This window comes from Salvelinus sp. IW2-2015, unplaced genomic scaffold (genome assembly GCF_002910315.2).
Source record: "Salvelinus sp. IW2-2015 unplaced genomic scaffold, ASM291031v2 Un_scaffold1259, whole genome shotgun sequence".
Classification (NCBI taxonomy): domain Eukaryota; kingdom Metazoa; phylum Chordata; class Actinopteri; order Salmoniformes; family Salmonidae; genus Salvelinus; species Salvelinus sp. IW2-2015.
The window spans coordinates 207,201-216,631 of NW_019942804.1; positions in this window are offsets into that span (position 1 = coordinate 207,201).

Below are 9,431 nucleotides of genomic sequence, written 5' to 3' on the forward strand. Positions count from 1 at the left end.
GGTAAAATAAATGATATCTAATTAATTATTATTGATCCTATTTTAATGCTACGGGCCATGACCCTATACCCTAGACACCCACCTGAATGACCCAGATACTAAGGAGAAGTCCCTAACTGTTTTATGTGCCTGCTAGTGTCTCCTGACCGCTCCTGTCTCAGCCTCCAGTATTTATGCTGCCAGTAGTTTATGTGTCGGGGGGGCTAGGGTCAGTTGGTTACCTGGAGTACTCTCCTGTCTTATCCAGTGTCCTGTGTGAATTTAAGTATGCTCTCTCTAATTCTCTCGTTCTCTCTTTCTCTCTGAGAACCTGAGCCTAGGACCATACGTCAGGACTACCGGGCATGATGACACCTGCTGTCCCCAGTCCGCCTGGCCTTGCTCGCTATTCCAGTTTCAACTGTTCTGCCTGCGGTTACGAACCCCTACCTGTTCCAGACCTGCTGTTTTCAACTCTTAATGATCGGCTATGAAAAGCCAACTGAGATTTATTCCTGATTATTATGACCATGCTTGTCATTATGAACATTTTGAAAAATCTTGGCTCTCTCCCAATTATCTTTCTTCTCTCTGTTCTGGTCGTCGTGCGGAGGACGTTTTAAAAATGTAGTTCCCCATGATAGGACAATAATAAATCAAATGTATCATTTATTTTAAAACTGTTCCACCATGATAGGACAATAAATAAATAAGATGTATAATTCATTATAAAAGTATATCCATCATCTGAACAACATTGAAAGCCCTCCCATACCCCGGCTCACAGCAATACGTTGGCTCTGGGATATGCAACCATTTCATTACTCACTCACTCAACTTTCCAAACATAACAAATAAAATAAAAAATAAACACACACCACACCATCCACACATACTGTGCCTTCTGTTTACTTAGTTTTTATCTTCACTATGTTGAATTAGTGCTTGTGTGTTCAATTAGTTATATGTGAAGATATATAGAAAAGCTATATTTTTTATTGTATTGTTACAATCCATAACCGGGCTAGAATTGTGTTTATTTTCCTCATCTATGAGAACATTGTCATTTTTTTAATAACCATGGAGTAGTCTTTGTGTCTCTGAAACACTGGTTATCAATATATAGTTTATCAATGACGAGAGCTACTCGTTTCGCTTTTAATCTATTTTCTTTGAAAATTGGATACAGAACTTTGCGCCGTTCTGCAATTTCCTTCGGAAACTGATCATTCATGCCAATTTTGGTCCCAGCAAGTCTTTTACCCAGGCTTTTAACCATTATTTTATCTTTAAAGGAAGCAAATTTGGCAACGATTGGGCGTTCATACCTTTGGCCTCTCTGTCCGAAGCGGTGTACACGTTCAAGTTGGATTTTGTCGATAACTTCGCGTGGGATCTGAAGCGCTGTAAGGAGGAACTCTCTAACTACAGATTCAGGAACTTCCCCTTCTTTCTCCTGGATACCTGTAAGTACCAGATTCTCTCTCATTGATCTAGTTTGTATGTCCAGTAAGGCTTCYCTCAGAACCGTGTTCTCCTTTTTAATTTCATTCACTTCGGTTTCAATCTTATTGACTGTCCCTTTTAGCTTGTGTGTTTCCTTCTCCAATGTCACAGCTTTTTCATCACTCATCTCTAGGCTTGCCTTCAACTCTTTTATATCCTTACTAACTAATTCAAGTATACCCAGTTTGTCATTTATTGATTTTAACAGATCGGTTTCGACCTTTACCATTCCCGGTGGTGAAAATATTAAATCGTCTGTGTCTGTAGAAGAGTCACATTTCCATTTTGAAATCGGTTCCCCTGTCTTACTCTCCGTCATGTTTGGGTGTTGCTTGTTTTTGTAATATTTGTCGATAAATGTCTCTAGTCTTAAGATTTGTTTTGTGTTATTATCCAGATTGAAGGTTATCACCCACCAGATTATGTAGTGCTAATATTTTAGTCTAACTTAGCAGATRTTGAATATTACGTTTTATCTTGAGGTGCTCTACATAACTTCGTTCAGTCCGCCATTACCTTTACGTCCGCCAGCCTGATAACTTTGCACAAACAACAACTATACTATATAACTATATAAACAACTATATAGCGGATGTTGGCTAAAGCGGATCTGATTGAATCGAGCCCTAAGTCTGAAGGTAAATTGTAGCACCTTCATGATGTAAATAATGTGCTCTATTGATGATGTGGCATTGGCAATCGCTGGTGTAAGGTGAACTTTCTGGGAAGTTGTAAAATAAATCAATGACAGGTTGCTGAAAAGTACAGAGAAAATATTTCAATGGATGTCAGATAACCTTTTCCGTTTCCAGCTCGTGCATTGCAGTGCAACCAAGCTTTGCCAAGTTGGGCCAACTCGCAACGCCATTGGCTAATTAGCTTCCTGTTTCCATAATGGTCGTTACACTAATATGAAAATGGGTTTCAGGTTCAATCACTTCCCAATTGCGTCCGGCAGTAGGTTGAATTTTGGGCTATTCGCCTCATGTCTTTCTTAAGAGAAAAAAAAAGTTTGACAAGATCCTGCACCCGATTTCCCATCCACCGAGAAGTCTTGGAAACCTGAGCAAAGACCTTTGGAAAGAGAATGAGTGTGAAGAAAAGCATTCTTTCAACCATAWTTTTTTTTGAGAGGTGTAAAGTTTCGTTTGGTGCGTCCTACTCGCACAGCAGAATTTGATCCACGTTGTTGCACGTGTGTACTCTTATGATAAGTGGTGATCCAAGTTTTTTTGTCCCAGAAGATGTATCTACCTGTTTGAGAGGCCAATGGAATAGAGAGGTGTCAAGATAAACAAATAAATATGTTTATATTTTATGTAGTCTTGCAGTTTTTATTAAGGTACCTACCTGCTCGCTTCTGGTTCTGATATTAATCAGGTTTATAGGCTATGGAGACAAATCAGAGGGAAAGTGTGAGTATGTATTGTGTGTAAGCTCAGGAGAGTACTAACGCTATATCCAACCCTGTGGTCCAAACTGTTGCTTACCGAGGGGCTCCCATTATGTCTCCCAGAGCCATTCATCATTGTGTGCAACAATAAGGGAGATATGGATTGAGGGAGTGAGGGGGGACACTTAACCTCCTTCAGACTCCCCCTCAGCGCTGCTTTGCCTAACTGTGTTGACCTTCTCCCCGCTTGTCTTTCTTGGCACTGCTGACCGCAGGAGCAGCCATGAACTACATTTATCACTTTTAGTCTGCTAAAAAGTCAGACGTTAAAACATTGTCATAATCATCCAGGGACTGGATGGTAGGCAGCCTGCCACCGTTCACCATCTGTAACAACCAACATGGCTGACAACCASATGACCTTTTTTTCTCCCCTTTCCGACTAAAAATAACTGAATGCTCTCTGACTCGTTGCTATGCTACGTATGACGGATACAGTCATTGTGAGTAAAATCTAATCAAATCAAATTTTACAGGGGTAGACCTTACAGTGAAATGCTCACCTACAAGCCCTTAACCAGCAATGCAGTTTTAAGAAATAATAAGTGCTAAGAAAGTATTTACTAAATAAACTGAAGTAAACAATACATAAATAATATKACAAAAAATGAAAAAAAGAAGAAAATAGAAAAATAACAAATAATTAAAGAAGTCAGTTGGTCAACCAATCTCCTGACAGGTTGTGGAATTGAGTTTGACATGAGGTACTGCAGAGCACTTGAGGCAGTGCCTGCGGTTCTACTGCRAACATGTAAATGGTGAGGCCTTGCACCAGGTGGGTTATTCACCTGTCTTTGTAGGTAATCCAGTGTGTGTTAGTGCATGACTGTAATACACTAACCGGTGAGTATACTTCTTTCGCTTGAGACGAGTCGTCTTGACGTAATAGTAAATCTGTGATTCCACCACTCTCCACGTCTCCAAGGTCAATATCTCCTGTTTTTTCAGCTTTGGGTACATTTGAAAGACGATATACCATCCTGCCGCACTGGTTCACTTTACATCGAGAGGGGAAAAAGGGTCTAGTTTTCCCTCTTTTATTTAAGATGAAAAGGGATGTTGTATTTATTTTTCTTTCACTTACTGTGGTTTCAATTGAAGTTGTTGTGGTAATGACCTGGTGTGCGTATTACTTAATTATTGACATGTTAATGAATGATGGAGTGAGGACTACATTTATAGAGCACTTAGAGAACAGCAGTTTCCAGTAAGAGAAGGATCCTGATTTGTGATCTTACCTCAGTCTACTGCTACTAGAGTAGTGAGGGGAAAAAATCTGCTCCCTGTCCTTGTAAGCAAGCTAGGATACTGTGTTCTCATGATGAGGCAATGTTGGTGCTCAATCAATTGCTGTCCATCAGATAGTGGTCTTCCAGTCTTCCAAGGTGTGCTGTCAGAGGTGCATTTCATTTGTACGCCAACATGTTCCCGGACTGAGAGAGTGAGAGTTGACACTTGAAATTGTCTGTCCTAGTTGCACATACTGAATGATATCTCAGTCAATTGGAGCTTAACATGAACGTATATGCCTTGGTTTGGTTAAAGTAATGGGGAATCATGTTTTTCTTGTCCAATCAGATCCAGTTTGATCCAAGATGGATCAGATTGGAGTGTGTACATCCTTGTGTCAAACTGAAACCACACAGGGGCGACATTTCCTTATTTTCTTTTTGTGGTTTTACTTACAGAGTCTGCACTTACCCACAATGCAGTCCATGCACCATCCCGCCCCTCAGACAAGAAGTTACCCAGATAATAATACAAGTACTTCCCTGTAATCTAATCAGTGACTATCTGCTCAGGGATCCTACTTATGGTAGCATCACTCTCTCTATCGCACACTCTAAAAACTGTTTCAGTTTTGGTTGTGTGATTGGCAACAAGATACGGTGGTTGCTACCTCGCTCTGTGTAGGATAGACAGCCACACATTCAAGCAATCTGCCGGCAGGCTATCTTGTTGGAGAGGCACCTAATCTAATCAATAACTATCGTAAACTTGATAAAAAAATACAGTTGGACAGCAATGAAAGATACACACATTTCGTCTCCTATACGATCCGCTATGGACCGCTGTCGTAATGTATCTTAACCGTTTCCATTTAACGTTACTGGATCGACATATACAGCCTGACTAGCTCAATGATGTAAACAGATGCGAGAGGCCGCTATTACACGGAAATTGAATGTTTGCGCAATATTAGTCTTCTAATTGAACTTTTGTCAACATAAATACGAATGAAGCCGCGTAATAAGGAACTTTGACTTTATTGTTTGAGGGCCTTCTCTATCCGACGCCTTCTACTGGTGCTTCGTCAAAGATGATATGCCTAAATTGATAAGCGCCAGAATCAATTGACCGTCTTGTATGGTCTTTGCGCAACGATTGTTCCCCATTCATCTCCCTGCTCAGAAAGAAGTACTTTGGCAGCATCACGCTCGTGGAAAAGCATAGTGACGCGGACTGTATGGAAAAGAGGTGATTCCAACTCGCGATAACGCTCGTAGCACAAAGAAATTCAGAAATAACTCTCGCAAATAACGATGATATAAACACTGCTACTCATAGTCGGTTTAAATATTCACTACAACCTCTCTCGCAGTTATTTCTATATATATACGAAGAGAGTTCATGTTAAAAATTCAGAAGGCGCGTGGATTCTGATATATGTAGTGGAACGTTCCTACTCGCACAGCAGAATTTTTGAATCCACGATGTTTTTTCAGGGGCACCGTCCAGTGTGACTCGCATTTACTGATGCTATAGCATGCTGGCCCCTTCGAGATATGCACAGGTGCTCTCGGACCTTCTCCGTTGTTCCCACCAAAGAGAGGTAGTTATCCTTGTTGTATAATTGCGCGCAGATGGCTGCAATTAGCTTCCATTCTAAATTGTCGAAACGCTTACTGTGACCTGCTTAGGGTAAAGATATGCAGTTGCAAATTAGTGGTATGCTCCATAGTATCATTTACTTTATGTAGGTCGTTTGAATTTAGTTTTTATATTAAAGGTATGACCCCTCGGAAGCACGTAAGCACCCTCCTGGACTCGCTTCAGAATCTAACTTCCTGACAGAGTAGTGCTGCGAATGAGTTCTGTTTCACTCAGAGATTCTAATGGATTTTACCTAAGATAACTCGTGTTTTTAATCAGAGGAATGTCTATAAAAGGTGGCTTTATGTGTAATCAATAGTACTAAAATCATAAGAAGGGGTGCAAATGTTTGGTTGAGAGTGCAAGAATGTTGAGTACGAGGTGTCAGTGTGTGTGTAAGTTATAGGGAATACCGATAACGCTATATCCACCCTGTGGTCCAAACTGTTGCTTACCGAGGGCTCCATTATGTCTCCCAGAGCCATTCATCATTTGATAGTTTTTACTCGCAAAAGTCTGAAAAATAAACAAGGCACTCTCGGCACCTGAATAGGTATGTGCAGGAAGGTTGTTAAGCAGAACAATGCATGGAGATGTATACAAACTTAAATTCCATCGCTTTCAGACATCAATCACCCTTCAGTCGACAGTAAATAAATGCATTTAGGCCTATAATAACATGTGCGCTCGCTTAATCCCCTCAGACTTGATCATATTTTTAGGCCGAAACACTCGCAGCAGGATGAACAGGTAAGCCAAGACTTAATACATTTACCTGGATCAATCCGATAGTCTCTCGAATTGTGCTGACATAGAGAGGGTTACCAGGGTTCGTTATGAGTAAACTATGAGTCATTAATCAATCCCCAGGAGAGCTTACGTGTGTAGCATGGTGAGACAAGGCGGTTATGGTCCACGTCGATATACAGATCGCCAGCTCAGTTTTGATAACATTAACCAAGAGGAATAGCAACGCCTAGGACTTGATGTCAAGACGCTCCGAAGCATGTCGAAGCGCTTTGTTTTTCTCCCACTTTGTGTCTAGCGTCTGAAAGATGAATAATTGAGGTACTTACTGGGGAAACATGCTTGCTATTTGCGTGCAAGGTGCGGATAGTTTTGTTATGTGGAGCTAATAAACCAGATGTCTAATATAGCTCAGCAGCTTATATGTTGATTATTGGTCTATCGATAAATGAAATCGAGGAAATATCGGGTCATTGGTTCCAGTTAAGGATCCTGAATCAAAGATCATTATAAAGATTTTTATTTTGATTAAAACATGTGGTTGGTGTTGACTCATAAGGTGCACATAGTGTTTATAGGTGCTTCAAATTGCCGTAGCAAGCCCTTATAATACACCGATGCGATTTGCTTCAAGCTGTGGTTACTCACAATCGATAAATAAAAACATAGAAAAGAATGCATGAAATCTATATTATATCTTCCTTGAGATACTTATTTGTATATAAGGTAAAAGCTAATAGATATAAATGAGAACAGCTGCCCTCAGAGGCATAAGAGGAGAAAAACAGAAAGGAGACCTGACAAGAGATCGCATGAGGTTGTACTCAGGTTGAGACATTATAGTGGGAGAAATAAGCAATATACATAGAATAGAACATTAGTGCTTAATATTAAAAAAACAAAATCCAAAAAATTAAAATATAAAAAGAAAGCATAACTTCCTATACAGCACAGATTAAGATTCTGACCAATAGTGCTGTCAATCTTGGTAAATAACGAAGGCAGGTGTGGCTTAGCTGTGATGTAAAGAGCAGACTGGGCCAGGCGCTCGACTTTAGGCTATGTTAATGAAAATCTGTTGTTAAGTTGCCCTTGAGGCTAAGAGCTAGCTCTCAAAACGACCTGAATTCCTCTGGTTTGTAAAGTGTCTGCTTAACAACATCATTGTTATTGTGCTATCATAAAGCCCCTCTCCCTTTTTGCATGGTTTAAGGCCTGTGTTCATTAATTACCTATTTGGATATTTCTTTCCATATAACCTTGCAAAATTTGTAGAATATAGTTTAGCCTGCACTGGTGGAGGCCTTGCACCAGGTGGCGTTATTCACTGTTCTTTGTAGATAGTCAAAGATGTCGGGCGGGGTTTGCACTTAAAGAATCGACCCTAGGGTGTGCTGGTTTAATGTGCGGTATGTAGTTTAAATAGTGATAATAGACTCAGCACGTGAGTTGTGATCACGGTCTTAATATTTACTACCGTGTCTCTCTTCGTCATTGAGTGTCCATTTCAGTCTGCGTCGTAGAATACGTGCTAGAGGGTCTAACACCCAAATATTTTAATGGTGTAACAAGTTGCTCTCTTGTTGGATTCTCTCCACCTGCTGAGGTCCGCTCTCTCTTTCCTCCCCCACGGGTCTCCATGGTGTGGCTTCAAATCGTTCCACATGCTGTCGTTATTAGTTCGATACAGTTGAAGGGCTACTAGATTTTCAATTGACTTATTTTATCTTACTGTACGTCCAATCACATTTTAGCATTCGTTGCTCGTGCGCACGCTCCACCTCGTGGTGATACAAAGTCTTACTCATCGAGACTTGTGTGAAGTGTTCAGCTTTAAGAGAAAGGGTTCTTCCATATTGTTTTCTTGTACTGGCTCTCTCTTTTTCCACAAGTTAAACAGGACAAAGAACTCCCCGCAAAGGGGATACAATAGGACCGGGGTTGGAAGTACCGATGTTGGGCAAACTCTTAGGAATTGTCATTTATTCTCTTTTTCTACTTTGTTTGTTTTTCCTCAATTGAGTTGTTTGTTTTCATTATCTTGTTGTCATGTCGGTAGACTTGGTGTGCGTCATTACTTATTATTGACATGTTAATGAATGATGGGGAGTGAGGACTACATTTATAGCGCACTTTCCAGCTTTTTCCATAGAGAAGAATCCCTTGATTTTGTGATCATACCTAGTCTAACACTAGCTATAACCTGGTAGTTAGTGAGGACTATTTCGCTATTAAATACATGCTCTCACTGTCTTTCTGTACAACAGCCAGTGTCCAAAGCGCCTATTTAGCAGGAATTATTAGTTGTGTTCTTTCATAGAATGAAGTTTGAATAGCTCAACATAGTATGACGTTAGGTAACCTCCAAATGATTCAAATTGGCTGTTTCATGTGTGTCAACAATTCAAAAGTATTAGGCTGATATAGCTCAGCTTCTACTGCACACAAGGGTGATAGACGTGCTCTAAGTATACGTGCTGCAGATCTTTGTGCATCAATTTTGATACTGTTCCAAATACCCACTGTTGAGTGATGGCATTTCCCCTGTGTGCCAAGCTATAGAGTGACCATCCGACTGACAGGTGTGAGGGTTAGAGGAAGAAAGCTGATTAAATATCAACGCCTTGAAATATGTGAGTTTACCTAGCAGTGCCTGTGCTATGGCCCTGTAGCCATTTGTCAAATAAAATCGGCTCAATGCCAAAAATGTCTTGAGTTTGAGTGAGTTGTGCAATCTTTGTCATATGTCGACATTGGGGCGCTGGCGCCTTAAAAGAATGCTCCACCAGAAGCAGTATGTACGAGAAAGAAAACTTGAATGTTCACGTCTCTGCCATAAGTCGCTCCAACGTTCGTTTTGTAGCAGAATCTC